Raw genomic sequence first — 19,042 nt, 5'->3', positions numbered from 1 at the left:
CTAAAACACTTTGTCTATATCTATTAAAGGTGCATTCAAGTTTGGAAACACTTTCTAAAACGAATCAAACCTAAACAAACCTTTTAAATGTAATGCATAAAACGTCTTTGTTTTCCAAAAACCTCTACAGGATCCTGCATTCTAGGACACAGGATGGTTAATCCATAGTCCTCTGCAATGTTCTGAACGTCCAACTACATGACTCACTTCCCAACGGCTAAATGTTGGGGATTATTTGGGATCTAGCGACCGGCGAACAGATTTCAAAGCTTCAAGTCCCATTTCCAACCCGTCACACACACTCTATAAAGTCCTAAATAATGGTTAGCTTTGACAATTCTTTTTTTAGCTTCACGCTTGTTTCTGTTATGCACAATTGGCAGGACTAAGAGCAGCATCCTCCGTGAATCAGACATGACCGTGAGGTATAGTTTGGAGCGAGAGAGCTGAGGACTGCTGATCAGACTTTGCACTCAGTTTGGCAGGGCAGAGTGCTTTGTGTGGGAGGCTGAATGACTGACTAGAGATTAATTTAAGCTGCTTTCCTTGTGGGCCGCATAAAGAAAGGGGGTTGTTTTTTTTAACGAGAAGCGGCCAATACAGCTGAGGTTTCAAGGTAGAAGGGGAGACAGGGGAGGGACATTCCAAATTACAGAGACTGAATTGATGCTGGGGACGTGTCACGGATGCAAAAGTGGAGGCAGATGAAGGATACAGTAACATCTCAAACAGTGGCTTTTTAATACCTTCAACTGCAGAGATCCATCCACTTGAAAGAGGCTTATTATATAGACGGTTGGGAGTTGCTGTCATTGGTTTTTGTGGTGATACAAATCCAACTTCGGCTTGAGCTTTTATAAAAATGTATGTTTCACGTCTGTGAACACTTTTGACGAGTCGGAAAATTGTTATTATGTCTTTGATGATTCTCTTGTTGTATTTATCAAGGGCGAGAATTATTGTAAATCCACCCTTATAGTCATTTCCACCCCAGTAGTGTTTTTCAACCCAGCCTTTTTAAAGATGTGACACGAGCCTTCTGTTTCAACGGAATTGTCCCACCCTCTACACGGAAAATGGATGTCATGGCTCCAATGTGGGTAATGCATACAGAGCAGAGCCATTTCAAATTGCGAACAGCGTGCACGAGTATCTCTACAACTGCTGGAAAAGTTCAACTAGATGAGATTGCACCAAAACAGGAAAGACATGCTTGAATTTCACTGAACTGAATGGGAGGGGAGGACTTGGGGAGGGGCTGTGCTTTATTTGTTCCTGCTGGGCATAAAACAGATTTGAGACACAGCGGTACAAGGCGTTCAGATCACGGTGAGGTCCTTCTAATCGAGGCATGATGTAACCTGGCTTTGGATGTGTACACACACGTGTCCACATATGAGTTTGCATGCAAGCCAGTGTTTAAGCAAGGACATGCACACACACTTACTCACGTATGGCTGCAAACTCACACACTTGCACACAGCCGGGCCAGACTCCGCCCCCCGGTGGCTCAGTGATTGGCCTACTTAAAGGCAGGGCAGCCTACTGGCAGATTTGAATACAGGGACACAGAGAGGGAGGGATGGACATGAGGAGGAGGAGGAGGAGGAGGAGGAGGAGGAGGGGAGATAGAGATGGGGGTGGTTTGCTCTCTTCCTCTCTCTTTCTCTCTCCCTGCCGGGTCAGGATGGAAAGGCTTACACAGGCAGGGGAGGAAACATGTCATGAGAGGTGATGACACAGCCACGGAGACAGATCCACATCCTCGCTGACTCCCAGGTTCTCCGCTCGCCGCTGCGTCTGCTGCGTCCCACAGAGCAGAGAGAGAGAGCCAAAGATAGCCTCCTCTCTCCCCACATCTCTCTCTCTTCCTCTCTTTTTTCACTTTGTTCGTGGAGGATTTTAATCATGTGGAAGGTAAGAGGAGGGAGCTTGTTTTTGTGTGCTTTCGCAGACTGTACACAGGGCCTGTCTCTGGGGGAGTTTGTGTGCTTTTTTAGTTTACTTAAGTGTGTGTGTCCCTGGGGGATTCCCTCCGTCTCAGGTTTTATTCTCAGTGGGAATGAGGAATGGGACCTTTGAGTTCCAGCAATACAGGAATGATAATGATAGAGCAGTGGCTTCGGGACGTAGCCAATGAAAGCTGTGGAGCCATCTGTATCATGGTCAGGGAGAAACTTCTGTAGTAGCCAAATGTAGATTTTTAACTGAGTTATGAATGAGTCCTGGAGCTCAGAGCAAGTTTAGTTATTTAACGAACTTTCACTTTCAGTTTTATCGTCCATGTTTATTCCATGAAAAGTGTAATAACTTAGCTTGATGCTGAATTGTTTGGATTTTTGGGTGAAAATTGAAAATGGAATATTCACTGGTATGGACTGTGACACTTTCAGATATTGACCCAACACACACATCCAATTATGTGTGTGATGGTGGCGGGGTGGGGGTTGGGGTCTAGGTTGTATATGAGAGTCTGTTTTGCGTGACCTAATTTCAAGGAGCCACTGTGTTTTGGTGCTTGCTTAAAGCCCAAGATACATAAAGATGGAAGACAGCGCCTTGAGGGATGCTTAATGTGTGTGTACTTCAGAGTGCTGTGTGTGTGTGTGCGTGACTTTAAAAGGTCCTGAATAGTCTTTTATGCACTTAAGAGGCAGCATGTCTGACAGTGTTATTTAACAGTTAAAGGGGAAAGTTGTTTCACATGTTTTCAATGTATGTAACACAGCGTTATGCTCATACATCCACATGCTCTACACTCTGCATGTCATTCTTCACTCCGTCAGTTTACATGAACCACCCAGATGTCAGATTATTCAGTTGCAGAGTCTCTCCTGTGTGCTGAGGCGTGTTTGGGAGTGTACAGTAACTATGCAAGTGTGTGTGCATGCGTCTTGTGGGCGCTGAAGCGTGTGTGTGTGTGAGACAGCTGGCTGCCACAGGCTCAGTGCTACTACTACTGATCCCTGTTCACCTGCTCCGGGTCACACGGATCAAGGAAATCCAGGTTCAGTGTTCGATCTGTCGGACAATGAGAAACTGAAGGAAGGGAGGCCACTGTACTGGGACTGTGGTTTAAGGGACTAGTTTAAGGGAGGATGCAATTAAAATAAACTTGTGCAACTTTCGTGGCAACTTCTTAAGATTTTAGTCTGAAATAATTTAACATTCTGTTCAAAAAGTACATGAAAAGTCTCAAATCTGAGTGTTTAGATCACATATGGGTCTTAAACAAAGTTTTTTAAATAAAAAAAAGCTCGCAGGTTGCCACATGCATCCCACATTTGCTTTGACAAACAGAGACAAGGAAGGCTTTGTCTGATGTTTTGTTGGTAGTTGTCACTACACCGACCGATATAGCAACAATAGTATTGTTTGCTGTTTCTTTTCCTGTTTCCCCCCGACACTTTTTAGTGGCATTGTCAGCCTGGGCGTGCAATCATCTCAGCTCTCGGATCCTTCTGTTTTTAAACCTGAAGATTGACTGTGGGAACCACGTAGACAAATATAGCCCTGGCTGTATCGTCATGTCTCTTCCTGAGTGGGGCACATCTGTCACTTTGTTTAGGCTTGGTAGGGGGAAAGGTGCCCTCTTGGGTGTTGTTGCCGTAATCACGAGAAGAGGAAAAAAAACCTTGTTGTTGGTTGCTGATAGCATTAGCCCCCATGTTGCCCTCTAAATATCCTGCTATCTCACTACATGTTAAAATGGGGAGGTGTAACTCAGACTCTTATCTCCCCCTAATTGGTTAATTTGATCTTCAAAGTGTCATCAGTCTCCAACCTCAGACGCTTGAGGGGCTAACTGCTAATTGCTATCTAAACATCCTTCAAAAAAAGAAAAGGACAAAGACAGACTGGAATACTTTTCCCCTCTCTTCCCCCCCCCTTACTTCCATTCCAGTTCAGTTCATTTTATTCACCCCAGTGCGTTCTTTAATCACCAACCGCATAAGATGAGAGTGCAATGTTGCCATGGAAACTTGTGACAATGAGTAAAAATCGGTTTTGTGGGACTTGGCAGCGTGTGCAGCGTGTGGTGAGGATAAGTGATTCCTCAAACTTTTTTTTCCAACAGTGTGCTGTAGTAGGATTGTTTCTGGTACCATTTGTCGTATATATCTACATTTGTTTGCTTTTTTTGTGCTAAAAAGTTGCCTTTTGTGTCATGTTACAAAGTGTAACCCTTAACTCATATAACTTCCTCACAAAACTCACCACTCTGCATATAAGACTGTCCTCCAACTTGCCAAACAAAGCTCACATCCTTTGAATTATTTGATAAAAACATGACCTTTTACAGCTTTTCCTTTGGAACCAACAGCTCTGCCTGACAAACAACCTTCACAGGTGCCACACGTAGCTCGGCGTTAGTCATTTCCCTCACCAGATTGTGAGTTTGAAGATATGTCGCAGCCATTTGATATGCATCAAGGCTTTTTGGGTAATCTGCTGCAGACCGGCAGATGTTCAAAAAGTCAGGTCACATCCTTTTGGAAGACCTGCCACTCGAGGGGCCTCTCAAACTCGAAATCATCGTATGTGTGTTTTTTGACATTCCTTCCCTTCAGATTTAATGTAAACACAGATCATGTCGAGTCTCACTTCACTCTGAAAAGTCATACTCCAAAAATGCACGCTTCAAAAGCCTGTGTAATTGTAAGCATATTCCAAAGCCGTCCATATGGTGGGTGTTTTGGTATGAAGGTGCTCTATGAAGCAGGGTCATTGTAGACATGCTCAGGTTAAACTGAGGTCACATGTGCAGAGAAGCAGCTTTTAAAGGAAATTCCACTCAACAGCAACTCTTAAGAAAGTTCCTATATCATCAAGATGTGTCTCTCCATAACTGAGACCTTATTTTCTTATTCTTAGCTCCATGAAAACCCTCTTCCAAAGAGCAATTACATTTTGACTGAGTAAGTGGGGATTTGAACACTTTATATTAAGTATTTCAACAAGTTACTTTTTTTTAAATGCAGAGAATACTGAATCAGGAAAACAACAACATCTACATAATGCAAAGAATAATACATACATTGAAAATTACATTCAAAAAATCTAAAGAAACATTTTAAAATTATGAAATGCACAACAATATTGTTAAGAATGATAAAAAAATAATAATAATATGCACACATAATATAAATAAACAAATTAAAGAAACAGAAAGAGATACAAAAACAGGTGTCAATAATAACATTTAAAAAAAATATTCTGCACTTGGAACAATTGGATTGCAAATGATTCAAATACGGCACAAGCATAACCTGATTAGACGGATACTTTGGCGGTGTCTACTTTGAAGTTAACTTGTTACATGACTCTCTTTGCAGCATATATATTTATATTCATCCCACTACTGATGTGTGTATGTGCATTAAGTAGCTCACCTCGTCTGCCAGCTCTCTGGGGCCGCTTTAATGCTGAAAACATTTCATTATCCAATCAGAGTCGCGATGATAATTTAGCACTTTGGGGAATTACTGCTGTTTAATCACTTTCATCTCCACCAGGGGATCCTAAGCACATATTTTGAGGCAACATTATAGAATAATTGTGATCACAGAGGGAGGCGTTAACTAAATGTGTCTGAAAAAAAATATATAGAACAAGTATGCTCATCGGTTACTACTCCATCATCCAAGGCAGCACTTTATCTAACACCCACCCCCACTTTCATTTCCATCTCACACTCTCCTCCCTGTGTGTGTGTGTGTGTGTGTGTGTGTGTGTGTGTGTGTGTGTGTGTGTGTGTGTGTGTGTGTGTGTGTGTGTGTGTGTGTGTGTGTGTGTGTGTGTAGATTATTGACCCTGATTCAATACGTCCTTGACATCACCAGCCTTGTTTTTGTCCCCTTCTGTATAATCTCTTGTCCCCAAACGTTACATCTCATTCCACATGCAGCTCTACACACACAATCTGGGTCACACAAGTAAGAGTCCAGACAGACCCTGCCACACACACACAAACACACACAGAAAATCAAAAATGTCACCCTTTATCATAATCACTAATAGCCTCGGCATCCCTGGCTACGAGCAGCCAATCCTGTTAGGTGTGACTGACCGCTTCGCAACATGAAAGGCCACCATTGGTCACGGCTAGTGTGGGAGGAAGCGGATTAGCGGTCAACATGGCGGGGTGTCTGGAATCAGACAAAGACATAATGTGTTTGTGTGTGTGTCTAGTTAACTGTACAGGGCAGAGGAGAGGGAGTTGAGATGTGAGGAGATGAGGGAGATTTTCAAATCTAATTCTCCTTTGATTTTGACTTCAAACATTACCTAAAAGTGTAGTTTTTTAAGTTTTTAACTAACTTTTTCATTGCGCTCCGATATGCAGTGTAGACGACATTTAATTAATTTCTTCCAGCACTTGGGCGGCACAATTTACTTCCTACAAGCAGTGCCAAAGACAAACATTTAGCGAGGAAATGCTTCAGAATAATATTTAGCTCCACATGCCAGGGAGCACTTTCTGCTTGGCTGCATCCGAACACTGTGTGCTGAATGATGACATTCTTGTTTCCGAGCAAAATATGAATCTGCAAGGAACATTGCTTTGACCTTGGCCCGGAGAGCGTGACCCTGAAAAGACAACGTGTTCTCCACGACTCCGTGAGGTCGAGGTTAATCTCTCCATGCGGGCTATCCGCTGCTGCTATGAAAGCAGATTATGAATATCAAATCCCATAAGCGGTTGAGGGTTCTTTAAAATTCTTCGACAGAACGAGAGGTAAACAAGGTGTGGAAATGTTTAGATGTTGTAAAATATGAAGAGGGGGGACGTTTTTAAAAAAACAAAATACTTGAATAATGGAGCACTGGTGAGTCTCTACTGTGAAAGTAAGAGATGTTTGTGCCACACATTTGGAACACCTTTGCAATAAGCTGTAAATGTATTAAATGTCCGAATTGTTTCTTTAAAGTCTTGCCACCTTCAGTTTAATTCCATGTGAAAATATTTCAGAGAAATTGTGTCCAAATGTGGATTTTTGTTACGAGAGGCAGATTTGATAATGTTTGCGCTCAGCTGCGGATGGTTTGCCCTCTTTCGCTTGATACCAACATCTCACTGTGCTATTTTCTGCCTCCTGTAATTTAGGAGAGAATTGGCACGGCATAATCACACAGCGACACACACGCAGTGTATGATGATTGTGTGAGTCAGGTCAATTGTGATGACCTACTTCTAGTTTCTGCTGCATGGACTGCCACAGCCGCTCACATCAACCCACCAAATGCCCCCTCCACCCACCAAAATGTGTTTTGTTGAGGAGTGTTAAATAGCTTTTGGCTCCTCGCTGTATCTTTGTGAGTGATATTGGAAATTGAATCACTCCCCTCTGCCATTGCGGAATAACCTCTTCAGCTCAATTTGGCAAAAGACGGTCTAGTTAAAATATGAATCAAACCGAAACGCTAAAAGTAAAATATAACCCCCCTGAAGCAGAGTTTAAAGAGGACAAAATATCATAAAGTCAGACGAATAAAGAGTCCTACAATCATTAGGAGTACATTAGCATTTTGATCTGCACCATATATTATGGAGAACCACAGAAACCACTCACATCATTTTCCCATTTCAGAAACACAGCCCCTGTTTTTTGCCCGCATTGTGCTCATGTAGAATCCGTTTTTAGAAGATGGATAGAAAGAGCTCCTATGAAAATTTGAACAGCTTAAACTGCGAGAGGAAGGGAGAGCCACAACCTCCCTTGAACCAAAGTCAATCAAATATTTAGTAGAAGAGTAATGGGGAATTCTAGCCAAATACAAACAGCTTGAAAGAGTTTAAAGGGGCCCTATTCTGCTTTTCCAGGTTCATATCTGTATGTAGTGTCTCTACTGTGACACCCCCTCTGTCTGCTCTGATTGGTTAGCTGGCTGCTTTGTTGTGATTGGTCAACCGCTTAGATGTGTCTAGAAGTAAACAAAGCCATTGTATCCTTTGCAGACCATTTACATGCACACAAACCTATATAACACACTACAGGTAAGGGAAACCCCTAAAAAGCATAATAGGGCCTCTTTAATTCTTTCTGTACTGGGTCGCAGTCATCCCCTCTCTTTCCCCGTTAAACTCATTGCACAAGTCTATCTAAATTAAAACTATTATTTAGAAACCAAATCATTAATGAAAGTTTTTTAAGCTTCTTCTTGCCCCTGTTGAACATGATAGAGACTATTTGAGAAACTATTTCTTAGAATTGTTTTTTTGCATCTCTTTGTTATAATTATTATTATATATATANTGGACTTCTGTGCATCTACACAATATATATTGATTTGCATAAATAACATATTTAGCAAGTTTATAAGATGTACGCAATAAACATTGAAGGTGCGTAGAGAAACTTGCTAAATATGTTATTTATGCAAATCAATATATATTGTGTAGATGCACAGAAGTCCAAAATAACACTGTCATATAAGGTGATGGAAAATTGCTCAGTAACTAAGACTATTTGACCTTATCATAAAGGAAATACATTCTTATTGGATGCATCAGGTTGTACCCTTTTCTTGCTTTTAAAGTTCAGATGTAACTTTTATCACTACATTTGGGTACAATTTTCCCAAACACTGTGGTTTCTCAGTGACTGTGATACTGTTGACTGGACACATTCCTTCTGTGGTTTTCCCTCAAGACCAAAAGTGATCAAATTGCTTGCTCTGTTTTTGCAGATTTCTCGACAAATGTTCATCCAAACAACTCAACACTAGATTTCCTTGTTTAGCAATAAACTCGCCAATTGCAACGTTGATCAGATGCCAAGATGCTCAAAGGACAGAGACATACATAGAGACAAAGACTTATTTCAGTTTAGTTTTTAGTTTATCTTACTGTTGTTAAAATCCCGGTTGTCTTGGCATATGCGAAATATTGTGTTGGCCCTGGGTGCCATAATGTTCGGATTCATTGGTGGCAGTGCTGCCGGCCAAAAATATGTCTGTGTCCATTCTTTTGCAAGCTTGACTTCATTTTTGTGGAAGTTGAGGTTTTGGTTATAAACCGCAACGCTGCACCTGAAACATCGATGCGCTTCTGCTTGTCGGCCCGATATCGACTCTGAGCTTCAGCTAATCAAAGAGCTGATTAACGCAGGCAGCGGTATGCACACAATGCTTCAGCTTTAATCAATGCATTACTAAGCTGCACATGCACCCACTTTGTGAACTACATGAGACAAATAGCGTCCATATGTTATGTCTGAGAATAATCTTCAAATGATATACTGTTGGTTTTAAGGAGTTGGTTTGTTGTTTTCTTTTTGACAAACTAAGATCAGGGTTATGTTGCCTCAAATAATAATAATCAGATAATCAATGTCTTCTCTGCAATTATAATACTCCATCGCTGATCATTCATTGAGTCGTTCAAGTCATTCAGGGTCACATGTGTTATTGCCCCAGTTCAACCGTGAGCTCTCTGGTGTACATCAATAACACTCGTCGTGGAGACATTTGGAGAACTCTTCTTGTCCAGTATATTTCCGTTATTTGCCTCCAAAATATTGTCAGTGAATTACCGCCAAGTATAGACAGTTTGTCTGGCCAATGACGGTTGGTTTTAGGACAGCGACACTGTGAGGAGGTCAGTGAGCGGGGCAGATTGAACAGATGGACTCTTCAAGTAGCAATTTTGTGGCGCTGAAGTCTTGAGTCTGTTGCAAATTCTTTGTTAAGCCATGTTCATAAAGACAACAGCACCGCGTGAACAAAAAACGCACTAAATCATTTTACTGGGACGGCTGACTTGGCTCAGCGGGGGTGCCAATGCAGATGGCGCCTACAAAGAAATGCGAAAGTGTTTGACTTGGCAAACACATTTCGGCAATAAGTGCACATTCCCGGTGGATTACTTTGTAACATGAACACAGTATTTCCACTCTTTTATTTTTAGAGTTTTATATTGGTTGTGTATCGCTTCGACGCCTAATTTAAAGTTATGACCTAAAAGTTAACTTTGACTGCTTGGATTATATTTAATGTCTGACCGGTACCAGAAACTGTATACCAACATGAACACTGCTCTTGCATTGCTTCAATATACGTCTGGTTTCTATGGTAAAATATAATCTGGCATTGTATCCTTATGAGATGAAACTGATTTTGAGCAACCAGCCCTAATTTGCTATCATGTCATTTAGTTAACACCAGCTACAATACACAAATGTAACTTTTTATTCAAAAATGAACTCGCTTTTCTCTGTTGGTGTTACCCAAATCAAAGTGTTGTTGATTGACATTGCAATTGGCTGTCGCACAAACTGCATCACTTTTGATTGGCTTTTGCATGAACTGTATTGAAGATAAGTTTGTCAAGCAAAGGCTGATCTGGATAGCAACTCCTGAAATATTATGATTATGTATTACAGATTATTGTCATTCTGACGGGAGTGTTTTTAGCAGTAGTGCTCTCTTCACAAGTTTCCCAGCACATTAAACAATAGTAAGAATCCACTATTGTCCTGAAGTGGCTGGCACAAGGACACAATGCATTGAGAGAAGTTGGATCGCCTACACGTAGCTTTGTGTTTGAGCACAGACAGAAGCGAACCGGGCACTTGACTAGTTCACGGTCCATCTCATCGCCAAGTGTCTTTGGCTCTCTCGAGCTTTGTCATTGTGCAGACAAACATTCAAGTGCCATGTTTGGTCACCCGGAGAACAAACCAGCCCTTTCATTAAGCCCAATCACCCGAGGGTAGATTAAAGGCTTCACTGCAAATAAAATGCCTTTTAAAACTCCCCCTACTTTTCTCCAAGATCTCCCCCCCTGTCTTTTCTTTCTATTCATTTTCTTGAGCTTTCGTGTCAGACAAGGAGGTTGCAAGGAGCCATAGTTTGGCTGCTGGGGAGCTGAAACGTGAATGCCAAGCTCTCAAAGTCCTCAGCAGAGAGATGGGATTTTAGAGTTGGAATGTGGGGGGTTTGGCTCGGCATGAAAAAGATTGGACTCATTGGCAGTCGCTGATGCCATGGCCTCCTAGCTCGATACCCTGCTGGGCTCCAAATATGGCAAACAGGGTATTAAAACTGGGAATAATTTGAGCATACTGCAGACAGTCAGGACTGCAAAGGGACTTTTTTTAATGTGCAATGTAATATTTAAAAAATCAAAGCAGTTTTTCATATTACTAACCAAAATATAATGGAATTTATAGACATTTTCCTGGAAAAAACAACAACAGCGAGGAATAGACAGTCGAAGAACTGTGCTTCTAGCAACAGCAGCTAGCAACCAAAGGAGAGTGTTACCTTCAACTACTCATACAACTCAGATAAATGGCACTGGGCACAGAGTCTTAAAAACAACATGTCCTCTCCCAACACCTTTACTTTACCTGTATGTCATCCTCACACCGTTTCACTTCATCTTAGCTCAGCGCCAGTAGCTCCAGGTACCCAACTGTCACATCCTGCTGCATTCAGGAGCACCATCCGCTCCACGTCTCAGGACGGATAGAGGATGGAGTGTGTAGAATCCATAATACGAAAAGGAGGGACTGAGGATGTTATGAAGTGTGATTACGTCCATGACCGCAGCAGTAATGGCTACCTCAAAAACGGTTTATGTTGGCTCGCCTAGAAGTGAATAATGAAACATTTCATCCGTCTTCAAGGAAAAGGTCAATGCGCTGCCACGACTACTGGAAATCTAATCTACAAAAGATAAGCATAATGTGGCCCGGGCCTTATGAATAAAGTAAAACAATTCCTCAAAACACTTCATGTTAAAACCTCATAAGTAAATCATCATCAGTGTGTGATTCTTAAAACACTTCCTCACTCTCTTTGGCTTGCAAAACCATCACTAAAATGCATGAAACAGGAATTGCCATTTGTCTATACGACAGGGTTGTTTTTCAGAGTTTCTGGAGGGGAAAATACGTTTCGATGATTCATAGGTTTCAGTCCAGCGCCGAGATATAGCGTGCATTTAAGTAAGTTGTAGATTACCGCGGCTCAATCGGCCAAATAGACATCCCGTTGATTGCACCAACAGCTCAATCCATTTGACATCATTTTTCAATATTCAGAGCTGTGTGTGTTTGTGTGGCGACTTTCATGAACCAAACACTTTGCAGAGACCATTGCAACAGTCTAAAAATACAGAGCAAGCATTTACAAAAAGAACATGCTAAAGAGGAATGCAGATAAACACACATGTTCACTATAAACCTCTGTGTTCAGCATGCAGCCTGGTTAAGTGGTCTATAATTGATAACAGAGTGTATACACTTCTGTATTATTCATTGACCATGTCAGTTGCAATTCACTTCAGACACATTGCATTGCAGTGGGAGGATGTTAAATGTTGGAACCTCTCAGAAATGCATGCAGACCTGAGGGAATTTAATGTGAACTGTACTTTTTTAAATCTTTGCAGAGAGTGGGTACATATTTGCATTAAAACCCAGCAGCTCTAAGCAGGGAAGGAATTTAATGAAAAATAATGCAATCAAAACTGAATAATTCCACAAAACACAGTGAAATATAATGAGAAGCGTCCCGTATTGTCAATCAAAGTTATTGCTTTGAATGAGAAGATGTGAGTGTGTTTGTGCATTCAAAACATTGCTTATATTATTTAGCGTTATAAACTTTATACAGCTCTTAGAAAAATCCTAAAGAGTCTGTATCTCTTAGTATTGAGTATCTTATGTTTGTTTACTCCGAGGTCACCACAGAGACTAACAAGGTATACAAACGAGGCCTATTATACTGACAAACTGAAGATTTAGCTTTATGATTTATTTAGTTCAAATGTGGAACATTGGCTTCCATGATATGCACAGAAGTCCAAACAAGCAATTTGCCATTGGCTCATGTACACAAAGAACACAGAATAACTTGGGTAATACGTTGGCATACATAAACAAAGGGCTTCTGTGTACTTGCAGGATACAGCTAAAAGCTAGTGGGAAAAACAACCTGGCATGCAGGATAGAAAGAAATGTCATTTAGTTGAACTGTGTTTCAAACAAAATACTCAAACACACTTCACCATGTAAATATTTGACCCAATGAATTATTCACAGGTACAAATTCATTGCAATCAAATTGTTTAGTTTAAGTGAAAGCTGTGGACGAATCACATTTAAGCACATTAAAAGTGTGGAAAACCTCTGAAGTATCAAGGCATAACATCCCTAGTTTGAAGTTATTTTGTGTATACTGATATAACAAACTTTGCATTTCATTGTTTCCATTTGAACAATGGTTGTTTGTCTCCACTTACAGTTAAATCAAACTCTTGCATACTTTTAATGACGAATGTTGATGTCCTTACTATCATATACAAAGCCAACCAAGAGTCAATGAGCAACACATGCAGAAAAACCCGGTTTCAAACTGAAGACAATCTGTGCAGAAGCTGCGCTGAGACAATGACAGCAACTCCCACGCTTGGACCACATGGAGCAATCAAGCCCCCGAAACACCCCCACCCCTCCCATCCCAACCCACTCCGCCCCTCCGATGGATAACATCCCATTGTGCATGTGCTGCGAGGAAGAAAAAGAGAACAGACCCTAAACCCATTGCCTCTAAAGGAATGGTCCCAATGAAAGTGAATTAAGCAACAAAGGAGGCACTTACATTGAAGAGCCTCACATGGTCCTCCGACAGAAAGGAAGAGAAGCGTGCAAAGATTCCAGTCGGAGAGAAACAACAGTGAGTAACTTTGAAAAGAGGCAGAGAGTGCTGGAGAAAGTGAGAGGAGCAGAGAGGGAGGGATGGAAACCCAAGGTGAGAGTGAACGCGCAGAGGCATGCATCCACACACCCCGCGTGCTCGCAAATCAAAACACTTTGGATCTTTTCTTACATCTCCCCTCCTCCTCGTGTGCAGCCTCGCCAGCCCCCTCCACCCTCCGCCCCCCCAACCCGTGCCTTCGGGTTTGGCTTGTCGTGTGTTCAGGCTCAGGCAAGCGTGAAGCGGGCAGAGGGAAACCAGCGCTGCAAGTGCTTTGTCCAGCGGTTGGGAAACTTATCATGCTTACAATACGTGGAACATTGAGCTTTTGTTGGACCTTTCCGTGAGTTTGATCCAGAGCAGATGGACGGACAGGCAGGAGATGATATCCAGAATGTTGGCTTTTTCTATCTCAGCTTCCTGGGATGTCATCCTTGAAAATAAAAATAAAATCATCTCCTGTGGAAAATGTTTTTAAATCTCTTTCACAGGCATTTTCCCAAACTGCAGATGCGTAGCTGCAATTCAATTAAATAAATAGCTCTTGCTGTGCAACCATTTGCTGAATACACCAACAATTACAGTCCTTACTTATATGTTCTCTCTCACTAAAGTGATGATGCGAGCTGTTTCCATGTTGTGTAATGTTTGCATTTCCCCCTGCTTTGAGTTGCTTTTAATTTGTAGTCGTCACCAAAGGGAAAAGAAGCATTGGGGTCAGCAGATGTTTTCATATTTGACTTACCAAGAGCTTGTGTTTATAAGTGCTCAAAATGTATGTCCAAATCATGGTTTATCTTACCAACAAGACAAAGTAAGGGTTAACATGCAATGTGTGGGCTTGAATGATTGACAGGTGTCTCCGTCTGTCGCACTCAACTGTGGCATTAACCCCACCCGGCTTTCAAATTATTTTAGTAGCTCCAGCGAAGATGGTGAGAACAGATGAACCCAAACCCACGCTTCACAACATTTAAACTTCAAAACATTTCTCCACACTCTGTGGCAGAAATCTGTGTTTCGACTCACACTGCCCTCCATCTGATGTCTATTACGAAAAAAGAGGGGCCTGAGGCTGAACATCTATACACAGATTCATCCACACTAACCTCGGCCAAGTCACGAAATGAAACCGAAGACGAATGAGCCTCCTTTTCTTTCTGCCCAGCTCCCTCCACAGTCTCTGGTCTCTTTCGTTTTATGGTCATTATACAGCATCACAAATGTGTCTGGAGAGGAATGCGTTCGGCTAAATTATCCAGATTAACCCATATTGTGCTTCAGGAGAGCTATTGGGACCCCCCTGCTGTCAGCGGTTAGGATTTGAATGACCTAAGCTGTTCCAACAGCCCCTAACAACCTGATCAGCAGCTCAGTCTGGTCCCAGCAGGGAGCCTAAGACCTGCTGATGAGGGCGGACATGCCCAATCATCTGCTGCAGTGCTAGTGGGAGGGCAAAAACAGATTAAAGTGAATATTCAATGTGCCATGCTTTTAAGAGATGACAATTTCCTACTGCATAAAGATTACAGAGGATGTCGAGCTGGTTCTCGTGTCCATATCTCCTCTCCCTATGGACATGCAGGGAGATAATCTTGAGATGTAATGGGGAGTGGTAGGATAATCCTAAATCCACCGTTTGGTTTCCATGTGATTTACCTTGGTTAGATTACGCATGTGCATCTAGTTATGCTGCAAGGCAAACTCACTGCACTGGTGTTGCACATTGCTTCCATAAAGGTGGTTATTGTGTGCTGTAAACAAAAGAACTGATCATTGAGGGATGTGGGGACAATGTACAGTGGAGCTCCCACGAGGCATTCAAAGACATTTCAAAGCTGTATTGCTTTTGTGTTTGTGTGGGCTGCAGCTGTCTCAGTGTTTCCCCAGAGCACAAAGATCATTCCTAATATATTCCAAGCCAACCTCTGGCCCTTTTAAAGTGCTTTCATGGAACATATGACAAAAGACCTGATGTGCCTTACATTGCTTCAACCTGGAGGTGTCCAGGGAATTTGCTTTCCCTCCATCATCTGTGTCAGGCTGTAGCCTAAGATTTTGTCTCATGTCCAGTTCTCCGGCAAAAGAAGTCCGCAGGGCATCCAGGTGAAGTTAGAACTCTCCATATAATCCTACCTGAAACATTTCTACACCTATTGTAGGCTGCAAAATCCTAACACCTCTATTTGTATCATGCCATCTAGATATCAGCTGGCCCTTATACTGCTGTCAGGTTTTAGTTGCTGTGTGAAATTGCAACATACAAAATGAGAATGTCCCCACTAAGCCAGCCAAATCTGAAAAGGTTGAAAATAGATGTACTTGATGAAGATAGCCTCATAATGTTTTCTTCTTTTTTTTTATGTTGGCAGGCAGCTTAACCTCAGGGCAGCAGCGGCAATTGAGGACGCTGCTAAGGTCATGTCAGAGCGACTGTGCACATGGTGTGTGTTTGTCTTCTAGTGATGTTACATTCACTTCATGCAATTTGACTACATTGTGACAATTCAGTAGTTCTCCAATCTGTGCTACTTGTCACCAATGTAAACAGTAACTCTGGTGCTCCTACAACAAAACACTGAATTCTTACACTGAACAAAAATATAAACGCAACACTTTTGTTTTTGCTCCCATTTTTCCTGAGATGAACTCAAAGATCTAAAACATTTTCTATATACACAAAATAACCATTTCTCTCAAATATTGTTCACAAATCTGAAAGAATCTGTGACAGTGAGCACTTCTCCTTTGCCGAGATAATCCATCCCACCTCACAGGTGTGGCATATCAAGATGCTGATTAGACAGCATGATTATTGCACAGGTGTGCCTTAGGCTGGCCACAATAAAAGGCCACTCTGAAACGTGCAGTTTTGCTTTATTGGGGGGGTTTGGGGGGGTCCGAAAAACCCTAGGGTTAAACCCTAACCCTAACCCTAACATGTCACCCATCTCCTTCGCATAGAGTTGATCAGGTTGTTGATTGTGGCCTGTGGAATGTTGGTCCACTCCTCTTCAATGGCTGTGCGAAGTTGCTGGATATTGGCAGGAACTGGAACACGCTGTCGTATACGCCGATCCAGAGCATCCCAAACATGCTCAATGGGTGACATGTTAGGGTTAGGGTTAGGGTTAAACTGACTCGTTTTCGGCAAAGGAGAAGTGCTCACTATCACAGATTTTTTCTGATTTGTGAACAATATTTGAGAGAAATGGTTATTTTGTGTATGTAGAAAATGTTTTAGATCTTTGAGTTCATCTCATGAAAAATGGGAGCAAAAACAAAAGTGTTGCGTTTATATTTTTGCTCAGTGTATTTTCAGTCTTAAATCCATCAGATCAAATATACATTCCTGTTTCGTAGCATTGCTATGTTGCCGGTTAAACTTATGAAATACCATAATTATGCCACCAGCCATTAAGAAGCATATTTGAAGGGGAGTACAAACAAGCTGCAGTTTAATCACCTCTTGTTGAGTTTTATAAAGCTTTACACATATTTGCTGCCCCAAGGTGTAGCCTCTCCTCATATAGCACGAGCTAAGTTGGTCTATACTGTAACCTCCAAAAGTACTGCACATCAGAGAGAATAATTAATGGGATCAATATGTTCCACCGTGAGTTTATTTCGGAGCAGATTACAGCTGTGCACTGTATACAGTTTGAAAGTGAAGCAAACAGGTCACGGCTGCTTTTAGGCCGCGTCGGCAGCTTTTTCTCCGATGAATCTCCACAGGCAGGAGGTCAGGTCTGGACCAGGAGGGAAACACTCACACACGCCCCCGCCTGTTGACCCATTTAGCCCATCTGTATGGTATGGAAAGGCCAAAAGGCACTTTACTGGTATTTGGTTCAGTGTTGTCATCATTATGTCATGGTTTTTCAGGCCCTTCCATAGTAAACATGTAACAATCTCCACACAAACCAAAGAGAAAGTGAGAAAACATGATTATAACTAGTATGTTATTAGATTGAGAAATGTAATTTATTTCAATTTCACAGGTTTTGACTGTGGATTTTCATGAAATATTTGATGAAAACAATCTGTATTGTTCTCTTTCTTCAGCTAAAGAGCCAATGCTACACTGCAGATGTTTTTGTCTTCAGGGCTTGTGGACAATTAAGCTTATATGTTGTTGTCAAATGCATTTACAGTGAAACATACAAGATTTCCATGATGCCATTGCCGTGTCAGAGACAAAGGAGCGATGACATGGCTGGAGGGCAACAACAAAGGAAGCCAGAAAGCAAATGTTTGCTAATACATTTTCACAAAGAACCGTTTGTCCAAGTTATTGGTCAGAGTCCATCTGCGTTATGTAAAAACATCCTTATTTGTTCCCACACACTCTCTGTTTACTCGCTCTCTCCGACGAGGGGTCTCCTTAAATAACTCAGAAGGCCGTGCTAGCCGAGGGATGATGCAGAGCGCAGTAGTCTAAAGGTCCTCGGGGACTCATCATAATAAATAGAAACATTATCATAGCAAAGGACGAATGAGACGTCTGTGTTGCCTGTAGCCCATGTAACAATACATGGCTGACTTATATGCTCTTAATATTTTATAACCCTATGAATCCAGTGAGACAATATTGTTGTATCCATTTGAAAGCCTGGAGGTTTTTAGAGAACATCATTTAATTTAAAGCCATAAATACCCATAGCACTCCTGTTTTCCTGTTGTGTGTTACATACAGTGGGGCAAAAAAGTATTTAGTCAGCCACCAATTGTGCAAGTTCTCCCACTTAAAAAGATGAGAGAGGCCTGTAATTTTCATCCTAGGTATACCTCAACTATGAGAGACAAAATGAGGAAATAAAAAAATCCAGAAAATCACATTGTCTGATTTTTAAAGAATTTATTTGCAAATTATGGTGGAAAATTGGTCAATAACAAAAGTTCATCTCAATACTTTGTTATATACCATTTGTTGGCAATGACAGAGGTCAAACGTTTTCTGTAAGTCTTCACAAGGTTTTCACACACTGTTGCTGGTATTTTGGCCCATTCCTCCATGCAGATCTCCTCTAGAGCAGTGATGTTTTGGGGCTGTCGCTGGGCAACACGGACTTTCAACTCCCTCCAAAGATTTTCTATGGGGTTGAGATCTGGAGACTGGCTAGGCCACTCCAGGACCTTGAAATGCTTCTTACGAAGCCACTCCTTCGTTGCCCGGGCGGTGTGTTTGGGATCATTGTCATGCTGAAAGACCCAGCCACGTTTCATCTTCAATGCCCTTGCTGATGGAAGGAGGTTGTCACTCAAAATCTCACGATACATGGCCCCATTCATTCTTTCCTTTACACGGATCAGTCGTCCTGGTCCCTTTGCAGAA

General features: G+C 41.8%; 1 protein-coding gene across 1 annotated transcript in view; it reads right to left on the bottom strand.

Annotated features, from left to right (window-relative positions):
• LOC104944396 (E3 ubiquitin-protein ligase Midline-1) overlaps positions 1-14,109 on the bottom strand; it is a 37,023-nt gene extending 22,914 nt beyond the window's left edge. The window contains exon 1 of the mRNA XM_010769922.1: positions 13,612-14,109. The gene's annotated coding sequence lies outside the window, so the exon portion shown is untranslated. The remainder of the gene's footprint in view (positions 1-13,611) is intronic.
• Between the last annotated feature and the right edge of the window lie 4,933 nt (positions 14,110-19,042).

This window comes from Notothenia coriiceps, unplaced genomic scaffold, assembly GCF_000735185.1.
Source record: "Notothenia coriiceps isolate Sejong01 unplaced genomic scaffold, NC01 NC01_scaffold00008046, whole genome shotgun sequence".
NCBI classification, from domain to species: domain Eukaryota; kingdom Metazoa; phylum Chordata; class Actinopteri; order Perciformes; family Nototheniidae; genus Notothenia; species Notothenia coriiceps.
This window is presented reverse-complemented; position numbering and strand designations above follow the sequence as displayed.